This window comes from Mobula hypostoma, chromosome X1, assembly GCF_963921235.1.
Source record: "Mobula hypostoma chromosome X1, sMobHyp1.1, whole genome shotgun sequence".
NCBI lineage: Eukaryota > Metazoa > Chordata > Chondrichthyes > Myliobatiformes > Myliobatidae > Mobula > Mobula hypostoma.
In genome coordinates, this window is record NC_086128.1 from 65,518,479 (window position 1) to 65,531,137 (window position 12,659).

Here is a 12,659-nt window from a genome sequence, read left to right on the forward strand (position 1 = left end):
TCATATGATAACCCTTTCATTCCTGGAATCATCCTTGTGAACCTCCTCTGGACCCTCTCCAATGCCAGCACATCTTTTCTACAATGAGGAGCCCAAAACTGTTCACAATATTCAAGGTGAGGCCTCCCCAGTGCCTTATAAAGCCTCAGCATCACATCCTTGCTCTTGTATTCTAGACCTCTTGAAATGAATGCTAACGTGGCAATTGCCTTCCTCACCACCAACTCAACCTGCAAGTTAACCTTCAGGGTGTTCTGCACAGGGACTCCCAAGTCCCTCTGCATCTCAGATTCCTGGATTTTCTCCTCATTTAGAAATTAGTCTGCACATGTATTTCTCCTATCAAAGTGCACGACCATGCATTTTCCAACATTGTATTTCATTTGCCACTTTCTTGCCCATTCTCCTAATCTGTCCAAGTCCTTCTGCATCCTACCTGTTTCCTCAACGCTACCTGCCCCTCCACCAATCTTCATATCACCTGCAAACTTGGCAACAAAGCCATCTATTCCATCATCTAAATCATCGATGTACAGTGTAAAAAGATGAGGTCCCAACACCGACCCCTGTGGAACACTATTAGTCACTGGCAGCCAACCAGAAAAGGATCCTTTTATTCCCACTCGCTGCCTCTGACCAATCAGTCAGTGCTCTAAACCATGTTAGTAACTTTTCTGTCATACCATGGGCTCTTAACTTGGTAAGCAGCTTCATGTGTGGCACCTTGTCAAAGGCCTTCTGAAAGTCCAAATATACAACATCCACTACATCCCCTTTATCTATCCTACTTGTAATCTCCTCAAAGAATTCCAGCGGGTTCATCAGGCAGGATTTTCCCTGAAGGAAACCGTGCAGACTTTGTTGTATCTTGTCCTGTGTCACCAAGTACTCCATCACCTCATCCTTAACAATTGACTCCAACATCTTCCCAACCACTGAGGTCAGGCTAACTGGTCTATAATTTCCTTTCTGCTGCCTTCCTCCTTTCTTAAAGAGTGGAGTGACATTTGCGATTTTCCAGTCCTCTGGCACCATGCCAGAGTTCAATGATTTTTAAGAGATCATTTCGAATGCCACCTCAAACTCTAATGGAACCTCTTTCAGAACCATAGGGTGCAGTTCCTCTGGTCTGGGTGACTTACCTATATTGTACCTTTAGGTCTTTTAGCTTCTCTCTTGTAACAGTAACTGCTCTCACTTCTCTTCCTTCGCACACTACAACATCAGGCATACTGCTGGTGTCTTCCACAGCGAAGACTGATGAAAAATACTCATTTAGTTCATCAGCCATCTCCTTGTTCCCCCGGTTATTATTTCTCCTGCCTCATTTTCTAGCGGTCCTATATCCACTCTCATTTCTCTTTTTAACATCTTGAAAAAAACTTCTACTATTTTTTGATACTATTTGCCAGCCTGCTTTCATATTTCATCTTTTCCCTCCTAATGATTCTTTTTGTTGCTCTCTGTAGGTTTTTAAAAAACTTCCCAATCCTCCATCTTCCCACTAATTTTTGCTTTGTTGTATGCCTGTTCTTTTGCTTTTACAACTCCCTTGTCAGCCACGGTTCACTATTTTGCCATTTGAGTATTTCTTCATTTTCGGAATACACATGTCCTGCACCTTCCTCATTTTTCCCAGAAACGCACGCATTGCTGCTCTGTTGACATCCCTGCTCGCAGCTCCTTCCAATTTACTTTGGCCAACCCCTCTCTCATACCACTGTAATTTCCCTTACTCCACTGAAATACTGCTATGTCAGACTTGACTTTACTTTCCTGTTAAATAGGGGCCATGCACAATTCTGATTTGCTGGAGGCAGCCGTGAGAGCACGGAGGAACATCTGGAGAAACTTCTGAAGCGCCCGGTTCGCTGCCGCTGCTACTGTGCGATCGAGAATCTCCGGAGGGGAAGGCCCCCAAATCCTCGGCTTTGCCTGCTGCTGGGGTCGAAGCGTTCAGCAGAGATGGTGCTCGGTGCTCAGTGTCGGAGGGCTGGTCGGAGCTCAAAGTTTTCGGACAATTCAGAATCGGGCTGTGGTCGGGCATGGCAAAGAGAGTTTTCTTCCTTCTCCCGTCTGCGTGAGATGTGGGACTTTCGAGAGACTTTGAACTTTTTTTTACTGTGCCCATGGCCTGTTCTTCATCAGGTTATGGTATTGCTTGCACTGTTGTAACTATATGTTATAATGATGTGGTTTTTGTTAGTTTTTCAGTCTTGGTCTGTCCTGTGTTTCTGTGATATCACACCGGAGGAATATTGTATCATTTCTTAATGCATGCATTACTAAATGACAATAAAAGAGGACTGCGTGTCCTCATAATCTAATCTAATCTAATCTCTATCAAATTTCAATCATATTGTGATCACCGGTTCCTAAGGGTTCTTTTACCTGAAGCTCCCTAATCACCTCTGGTTCACTAACACCCAACCCAATATAGCTGATCCCATATAGTAGGCTCAGCAACAACTGCCCTAAAAACCTGTCTCTCAGGCATTCAACAAACCCAGTCTCTTGAGATCCATTTCTAACCTGATTTTCCCAATCAACCTGCATGTTAAAATCTCACATGACTACCATAACATTGCCCTTTTGACTCGCCTTCTCTATTGGCTTCTATTGAGGAGTAATAACTGTTCCTGATAATGGCTTGGGTGGGGTGGTGGGGGGAGGGGGTCACCCGTCCTGTAAAGTCACTGCCCAGAAGAACGCGATGGCAAACCACTTCTGTAGAAAGATTTGCCAAGAACAATCACGATCATGGAAAGACCGTGATCGCCCACGTCATACTATGGAGCACAAAATGATGATGTCATATGACACAGCATATAGAAACATAGAAAATAGGTGCAGGAGTAGGCCATTCGGCCCTTCGAGCCTGCACCGCCATTTATTATGATCATGGCTGATCATCCAACTCAGAACCCCGCCCCAGCCTTCCCTCCATACCCCCTGACCCCCGTAGCCACAAGGGCCATATCAAACTCCCTCTTAAATATAACTAATGAACTGGCCTCAACTGTTTCCTGTGGCAGAGAATTCCACAGATTCACCACTCTCTGTGTGAAGAAGTTTTTCCTAATCTTGGTCCTAAAAGGCTTCCCCTTTATCCTCAAACTGTGACCCCTTGTTCTGGACTTCCCCAACATCGGGAACAATCTTCCTGCATCTAGCCTGTCCAATCCCTTTAGAATTTTATACGTTTCAATCAGATCCCCCCTCAATGATACGGCACATAATGATGATGAAGATGAATAAATGACCTCGATTCTGATTCTGATAAATAACGTTGTCTGTCTCAATAAAGCAGAAACGTTATTCCTCCGAGGGAGGTCTAAACAAATGTTTTAAGGAAAACTGCAGGAAGAGCTCTGGACAAGGAGATTGCTCCAGTTCCTAATAGTTAAGCTACTTGTGAAAATTCCTCTGGTTACAAGTTAAATCTCAGTAAGAGTGAACTTTTCCCGATTAATAAGCAACTTCCCTTGTATCATAACCTTCCGTTTAAATTGATTAATAATTATTTTTCATATCTTGGGATTAAAATTACTTGTAAACACAAAGATCTATTTGAGACTAATTTTTTACCCTTAATTGATCATATTACTCAACTTTCATTTAAATGGTCTCCATTATATTGAACTTTGATTGGTCGTATTAATGCAGTTAAGATATTTATTCTGCCAAAATTTTTATATATATTTCAGGCATTACCGATTTTTGTTCCAAAATCTTTTTTTTGATAAAGTTGACTCTAAAATTTCTTCATTTATTTGGCAAAATAAAAACCCGAGACTGGGTAGAATACATTTACAGAAAGCTAAGAGAGATGGAGGTTTAGCATTACCTAACTTTAGATTCTATTATTGGGCAATTAATATTCGACACATGAAATTTTGGTTATTTGATCAAGATACACTATCCATTCCTAAATGGGTAGCATTGGAATTACAATCTGTTCGCGGTTATGCACTTGGCTCTATGTTAGGTTCTTCTCTTCCTTTTGATTTGAAACGCCACAAACAGGTCTGTAACCTGATAGTTAAATATACCTTACATATTTGGTTTCAATTCAGAAAATTTTTCAATCTTAACCAATTTGGGCTAGCGATCCCTATTTTAGGTAACATATTTTTTCCTCCCTCTTTCATGGATCGTGCTTTTCAAATTTGGAAGACTAAGGGTATTTCACGGTTTTTGGATTTATTTTTAGATGGTTCCCTTATGTCTTTTGAACAATTATCTAATAAATATAACTTACCAAAAATACATTTTTTTAGATATCTCCAAGTTAGAAATTTCCTAAGTACTATACTCTCTTCCTTTCCAATGCTTCCTCCTACATATATTTTAGACACTATAATTAACCTTAATCCATGTTAGAAAGGTGCAACGGCTATTATTTATAATATTATTATGTAACTTAGGAAAGCTCCATTTGATAAGATTAGGTCAGATTGGGAACAGGAATTGGGTTTTATTATTTCTGTGGATGACTGGGGGCAGATTTTACAATTAGTCAATACTTCCTCTATCTGTGCTAAACATTCCCTAATTCAATTTAAAGTTGTCCATAGAGCACATATGTCCAAAGATAAATTAGCTCGCTTTTATTCTCATATTAATCCTTTTTGTGATAGATGTCCGGGGCAGATAGCCTCTTTAACTCATATGTTTTGGTCCTGTCCTACTCTGGAAACTTTTTGGAGAGACTTTTTTAATATTATCTCAAAGCTATTGAATATAGATATCTCTCCTCATCCTATTACTGCTATCTTTGGATTGCCTAAAATTTCCAGTAATCTTTCTCCTTCAGCCCGTAGATTGATTGCATTTCTTACTTTAATGGCGAAAAGATGTATTTCACAACATTGGAAAGAGACTAATGCTCCAACTACCTTTTTTTTGGTTTTCCCAGACGATATTATGCTTAAATTTGGAGAAAATTAGAAGTAATCTTTATGATTCTTCAGTTAAATTCGAACAGACCTGGAGATCTTTTATTCAACATTTTCATTTAGTGTAATTTTTTTTCTCTCGGTCCATATTTACATTCCCTTCTTGTTTTTTTTTAACTGTTTTTAATGGAGGTCGGGTTTGAGGACGTGATTTTAAGTTCTTTAACTCTACTTGTTTCCTAGCTAGCCCATTGCTTTGCTTTGCTTTTAGTTTAGTTGCACGGTGGGTTTTTGGGGGGGTTTTTTTCTTTCTTTATTGATATGTATAAAAATTAGTATACAATTATATTACCTTGTTATTTTATGTTTAAGTTGCACTGTTTGTATTCATTTTTTTCCGTATTAATATTTCCTGTAATATATTATATTCTAACAGTGTATTAGTGCCTATATGGTTTACCTTTTGTGTACTTATTCAAGATTTAAAAAGAAAAGAGAATTACCGTACTCGAGAGGGAAGCGCGGTGTAGCTGGCCCACTAGAGCTCTCTGCTGGCCGGGTCCAGTATTGCAGCATCGCCATCCAAATCCTGCCGTTTACTTGCCAAGGCGTAACCCGACCTGAATCAGAAGCACAAAGAATCCTGCAAATGCTGGAAATCCAGAGCCACACGCACGCAAAACGCTGGAGGAACTCAGCAGGTCGGGAGGCACCTATGAAGAGGAACAAACAGTCGACGTTTCTTAAATCAGAATCAGGTTTCAAAGTTCAGAGTAAATTTATTATCAAAGTACATATATGTCACCATTTACAACCCTGAGATTCATTTTCTTGTGGGCATACTTAATAAATCTATAGAGTAATAACCATAACAGAATCAATGAAAGACTGCCCAGTTTGGGCGTCCAACCAGAGGCTAGGAGACAAACTGTAAAAATACAAAAAGAAAGTAATGGTAATAATAATAATGATAAATTAATAAACAATGAATAGCAAGAATATGAGATGAAGAGTCCTTGAAAATGAGTCCACAGACTGTGGGAACATTTCAATGATGGGACAAGTGAAGTAAACATAAAACATAGAAAACCTGCAGCACAATACAGGCCCTTCGGCCCACAAAGTTGTGCCGAACATGTCCCTACCTTCGAAACTACTAGGCTTACCCATAGCCCTCTATTTTTCTAAGCTCCATGTACCTATCCAAAAGTCTCTTAAAAGACCCTATCATATCCACCCCCACCACTGTCACCGGCAGCCCGTTCCACACACTCACCACTCTCTGTTTGAAAAGCTTAACCCTGATATCTCAAGCAACACACATCAAAGTTGCTGGTGAACACAGCAGGCTAGGCAGCATCTCTAGGAAGAGGTACAGTCGACATTTCAGGCCGAGACCCTTCATCAGGACCCTGACATCTCCTCTGTACCTACTCCCCAGCACCTTAAAACTGTGCCCTCTCGTGGCAACCATTTCAGCCCTGGGAAAGAGCCTCTGACTATCCCTCTCATCATCTCATACACCTCTATCAGGTCACCTCTCACCCTCTGTCGCTCCCAAGGAGAAAAGGTCGAGTCCACTCAACCTGTTTTCATGATCCACACATCAAATTTGCTGGTGAACGCAGCAGGCCAGGCAGCATCTCTGGGAAGAGGTACAGTCGACGTTTCGGGCTGAGACCCTTCGTTAGGACTAACTGAAGAAAGAGTGAGTAAGAGATTTGAAAGTGGGAGGGGGAGAGGGAGATCCGAAATGATAGGAGAAGACAGGAGCGGGAGGGATGGAGCCAAGAGCTGGACAGGTGATTGGCAAAGGGGATATGAGAGGATCATGGGACAGGAGGCCCAGGGAGAAGGAAAAGGGGGAGGGGGAAAACCCAGAGGATGGGCAAGGGGTATAGTGAGAGGGACAGAGGGAGAAAAAGGAGAGAGAGAGAAAGAATGTGTGTATATAAATAAATAACAGATGGGGTACGAGGGGGAGGTGGGGCATTAGCGGAAGTTTGAGAAGTCGATGTTCATGCCATCAGGTTGGAGGCTACCCAGACGGAATATAAGGTGTTGTTCCTCCAACCTGAGTGTGGCTTCATCTTTACAGTAGAGGAGGCCGTGGATAGACACGTCAGAATGGGAATGGGATGTGGAATTAAAATGTGTGGCCACTGGGAGATCCTGCTTTCTCTGGCGGACAGAGCGTAGGTGTTCAGCGAAATGGTCTCCCAGTCTGCGTCGGGTCTCGCCAATATATAAAAGGCCACATCAGGAGCACCAGACACAGTATGTCACCCCAGCTGACTCACAGGTGAAGTGTCACCTCAGCTGGAAGGACTATCTGGGGCCCTGAATGGTGGTAAGGGAGGAAGTGTAAGGGCATGTGTAGCACTTGTTCCGCTTACAAGGATAAGTGCCGGGAGGGAGATGTCTGTGTGTGTGTGTCTCTGTGTATATATGTGTGTGTTTGTGTCTGTGCTTGTGTGTATGTTTCTGTGTGTGTGTGTCTGTGTGTGTTTCTATGTGTATGTGTGTGAGTGTGTGTCTGTATGTAAGTGTCATGTGTGTGTGTCTCTGTGTGTCTGCGTCTTTGTGCATGCATGTGTGTCTCTCTGTCTGTGCATGTCTATATATCTGTATTTCTGTCTGTCTCTCTATTCATGTTTGTCTTTCTGTATGCATGTCTGTGTATGTCTGTGTTCATGTGTCTGTGTGTGTATCTGTGTGTGTTGTGTGAGTGTCTGTGTATATGTGTGTGTGTCTGTATTGTGTATGTGTGTCTGTGTCTGTTTTATCTGTGTCGGTGTCTGTCTGTGTACGTGTATCTGTATCTCTTTGTGTTTGTTTCTGTGTGTGTCTGTGTGCGTGTGTGTGTGTGTGTGTGTGTGTGTGTGTGTATGTGTGTGTTTGTCTGTGTTTGTGTCTGTGTCTATTGTGCATATATGTGTGTGCATGTCTGTCTGCCTGTCTATGTGTGTTTACATGTGAGTGTGTGTGTTTGTGACTGTTTCTATTTGTGTGTGCGCGCGTATATGTATGTGTCTGTGTTGTTGCATGTGTGCATGTATGTGTGTCTGTGTTTGTGTGTGTGTGTGTCTGTCTGTTGTGCATATATGTGTGCGTGTGCGTGTCTGTGTGTGTGTCTTTGTGTGTGAGTGTGTGTCTGTTGGTATGTGTCTGTATGTGTCTGTCTGTGTGTGTGTGCCTGTGTCTGTATGTCTGTATATCTGTGTCTTTTTGCCTGTGTCTTTGTGTCCGTGTGTGTGTGTGTGTGTGTGTGTGTGTGCATGTTTCTGTGTGTGTGTATGTGTCTGTGTGTGTGTTTGCGTGTGTCTGTGGTTGTGTTTGTATCTGCGTGTATGTGTGTCTTTGTGTTTGTTTGTCTGTGCCTGTGTGTATCTGTGTGTGTGTGTGTGTGTTTGCGTGTGTCTGTGGTTGTGTTTGTCTGTGACTGTGTACGTGTCATGTGTGTGTTTGTGTGTGTGTGTGTGTGTGTGTGTATGTTCCTGAGGCTTTTGCACAGTGTAGAATCATAACACAACATAGCCCAAGGTCTGGCCTGAAGACTGATGGTGCATGGGGTATTGTCCTATAGCCACGTTTCTACAAGAACGAGTACATAGCAGTTCCTCATCTCACGCCGTAGAGAAGGCAATCCAGCTTTTCTTCCGGGAGCAAACACCAATAGGAAGGGACCATCCCCCCAGCTCAGCACGAATTCAAGTGCACCCACCGCGTCCCTGTTCCCTCCCACACTCCCTCCGGCGCCTTCTCCCCTGGGTGGCCCATAACAGGCGGCTCCCGCCGCATGGCTGACTGCACAGCAACAAAGGCCACGCAGCTCTCCAAAGAACCAACAGTACTCTGTAGTGCCAACATCCAACGGGGTCTTGCGACCACCAGAAAAACATTTAAGGAACTGCCTGAGCAAATTTTTTGGACCCAGAGGCGCGTTGCCGTTCAAAGGTTCAAAGTGCATTTACTATCAAAGTACGTTTGCCGTGCACAACCCTGAGATTTGTCTTCTCCAGATAGCCACGAAACAAAGAAACACTGTGGAACCGGTTCAAAGAAAAAAAATCGAACCCCCCCGATCCCACCCCATGCCATCTTACCAAAGTTAACAATTTCACCTGTGTAAGGGGTTTATGTTACTGCTAAGACTAATAAAGTGGCTTCTTTGTTATGTTAAAAATAAAATGGCTTCTCTGTGATATTAACTGCTGGGACAGTGGTTCTCTCTAGCAGCATGTTTGGGTTTTAATTACTGATAACGGGAATTGTATTCATTTGCGAACCAATTGGGAGAGATGTTATTCTTTCTTGTGTGTCTGTAAGCTATTATTTTCGTGGGCTTTGGGCCGAAGGCGGATGGGGACAGAGAGAGGAGACGTGATGCTGTAAGCTGGGCGACAGACCGGATCCCGAGTGGGAGTCCGTGAGAATGGACTCTATAACTGCTATGAAAATCCTTTTTTTAAGCCCTCTGGTCAGGTTCGATTTCCAGATTTCCTTCATGTCGTTCATAGCCCTCCACGCCAGCACCTTCCGTATCTTTATGTCCTTCTCCGAACTCATCATTCCTGACCCGAGGTACTTGTAGTCAAAGACTTTCTCAATGATATCATTCTCTACGGTCTTGAGAGTACTTTCATCGCAGTTAAACGCCATGTACTCTGTCTTTTTAGCGTTTAGGTGAAGTCCAACTTTATTGCACTCAATTTCCACTTTTGTCAGTCGCTGCTGTGCTTCCCCCATCTGGTCAGAGAGCAGGACTATGTCATCTGCAAAACTGAGATCTGTGAGTGTGACTGGTATGACCCTTTTAACAACACACACAAAATCCAGCAGGAACTCAGCAGGCCGGGCAGCAGCGATGGAAAAGAGTGAGCAGATGACATTTCGAGCCGAAACGCTTCATCAGGACTGGTGAGGAAGAGGGAAGAGGCTGGAATTAGAAGTTTGGCGGGGTGGGGTGAGAGGGGAAGGGAAGGTGTATCAGCAGGTAGGAGACAGGTGAAGCCGGGAGAGTGGGGATGAAGTGAGAAGCTGTGGGGGGGGGGGGATGATTGATGGGAAAGGTAAAGGGCTGAAGAAGGAGAAATCTGACAGGAGAGGAGAGTGGGCCACGGGAGAAAGCGAAGGAGGAGGGGAACTAGGGGCAGATGAGGAGAAGAGAAGGGGTGGGAGGGAACTGGAATGGGAATAAAGAGAGGGGGGAGAAATTACTGTGTTAGAGAAAATTACAGTATGTCGATGCCTCAGGACCCACACCACCAGGTTCAGGAACAGTTATTACCACCTCAACCATCAGGAAGGAGGTACAGGAGCCTCAGGACCCACCACCACCAGGTTCAGGAAGAGTTATTACCCCCTCAACCATCAGGAAGGAGGTACGGGAGCCTCAGGACCCACACCAATCAGGTTCAGGAACAGTTATTACCGCTCAACCATCAGGAAGGAGGTACAGCAGCCTCAGGTCCAACACCACCAGGTTCAGGAACGGTTATTACCCCTCAACCATCAGGAAGGAGGTACAGCAGCCTCAGGTCCCACACCACCAGGTTCAGGAACAGTTATTACCCCCTCAACCATCAGGAAGGAGGTACAGGAGCCTCAGGACCCACACCACCAGGTTCAGGAACGGTTATTACCCCTCAACCATCAGGAAGGAGGTACAGGAGCCTCAGGACCCACACCACCAGGTTCAGGAACGGTTATTACCCCTCAACCATCAGGAAGGAGGTACAGGAGCCTCAGGACCCACACCACCAGGTTCAGGAACGGTTATTACCCCTCAACCATCAGGAAGGAGGTACAGGAGCCTCAGGACCCACACCACCAGGTTCAGGAACGGTTATTACCCCTCAACCATCAGGAAGGAGGTACAGGAGCCTCAGGACCCACACCACCAGGTTCAGGAACGGTTATTACCCCTCAACCATCAGGAAGGAGGTACAGGAGCCTCAGGACCCACACCACCAGGTTCAGGAACGGTTATTACCCCTCAACCATCAGGAAGGAGGTACAGGAGCCTCAGGACCCACACCACCAGGTTCAGGAATGGTTATTACCCCTCAACCATCAGGAAGGAGGTACAGGAGCCTCAGGACCCACACCACCAGGTTCAGGAACGGTTATTACCCCTCAACCATTAGGAAGGAGGTACAGGAGCCTCAGGACCCACACCACCAGGTTCAGGAACGGTTATTACCCCTCAACCATCAGGAAGGAGGTACAGGAGCCTCAGGTCCCACACCACCAGGTTCAGGAACGGTTATTACCCCTCAACCATCAGGAAGGAGGTACAGGAGCCTCAGGACCCACACCACCAGGTTCAGGAAGAGTTATTACCCCTCAACCATCAGGAAGGAGGTACGGGAGCCTCAGGACCCACACCAATCAGGTTCAGGAACAGTTATTACCCCTCAACCATCAGGAAGGAGGTACAGCAGCCTCAGGTCCAACACCACCAGGTTCAGGAACGGTTATTACCCCTCAACCATCAGGAAGGAGGTACAGCAGCCTCAGGTCCCACACCACCAGGTTCAGGAACAGTTATTACCCCCTCAACCATCAGGAAGGAGGTACAGGAGCCTCAGGACCCACACCACCAGGTTCAGGAACAGTTATTACCCCTCAACCATCAGGAAGGAGGTACAGGAGCCTCAGGACCCACACCACCAGGTTCAGGAACGGTTATTACCCCTCAACCATTAGGAAGGAGGTACAGGAGCCTCAGGACCCACACCACCAGGTTGAGGAACGGTTATTACCCCTCAACCATCAGGAAGGAGGTACAGGAGCCTCAGGACCCACACCACCAGGTTGAGGAACGGTTATTACCCCTCAACCATCAGGAAGGAGGTACAGGAGCCTCAGGACCCACACCACCAGGTTGAGGAACGGTTATTACCCCTCAACCATCAGGAAGGAGGTACAGGAGCCTCAGGACCCACACCACCAGGTTGAGGAACGGTTATTACCCCTCAACCATCAGGAAGGAGGTACAGGAGCCTCAGGTCCCACACCACCAGGTTCAGGAACGGTTATTACCCCTCAACCATCAGGAAGGAGGTACAGGAGCCTCAGGTCCCACACCACCAGGTTCAGGAAGAGTTATTACCCCTCAACCATCAGGAAGGAGGTACAGGAGCCTCAGGACCCACACCACCAGGTTCAGGAACAGTTATTACCCCTCAACCATCAGGAAGGAGGTACAAAAGTAAAAACAGTAAAGATAGGGTACAGTCAGACTGTCAGGAAGTGAAGAGCTACTCAAATGGTAAAATGGTAGAACCATGGCTGACAAGGGAATCGAAAGCTGTTGTAAAAGCAAAAGAAAGGGCATACAACAAAGCAAAAATTAGTGTGAAGATAGAGGATTGGGAAGTTTTTAAAAACCTACAGAGAGCAGCTGAGAAAATCATGAGAAAGGAAAAGATGAAATATGAAAGCAAGGTAGCAAACAATATCAAAGTGGATAATAGAAGATTTTTCAAGTATGTTAACAATAAAAGAGAAATGAGAGTGGCTAGAAAATGAGGCAGAAGAAATATTAACGGGGGACAAGGAGATGGCTGATGAACTAAATGAGTCTTCGCTGTGGAAGACACTAGCAGTATGCCTGACGTTGTAGTGTGTGAGGGAAGAGAAGTGGGTGCAGTTACTATTACAAGGGAGAAGGTGTTCAAAAAGCTGAAAGATCACAAGTCACCCAGACCAGATGAACTGCACCCTAGGGTTCTGAAAGAGGTAGTGTTAGAGATT

At 44.9% G+C, this 12,659-nt stretch overlaps 1 long non-coding RNA gene across 1 annotated transcript in view; it reads left to right on the forward strand.

Moving 5' to 3' along the window:
- Positions 1-2,332, forward strand: part of LOC134340628 (uncharacterized) — an 8,782-nt gene extending 6,450 nt beyond the window's left edge. Inside the window, exon 2 of the long non-coding RNA XR_010016599.1 lies at positions 1,788-2,332. This is a non-coding gene — a long non-coding RNA (uncharacterized LOC134340628). The remainder of the gene's footprint in view (positions 1-1,787) is intronic.
- Positions 2,333-12,659: the final 10,327 nt, after the last annotated feature.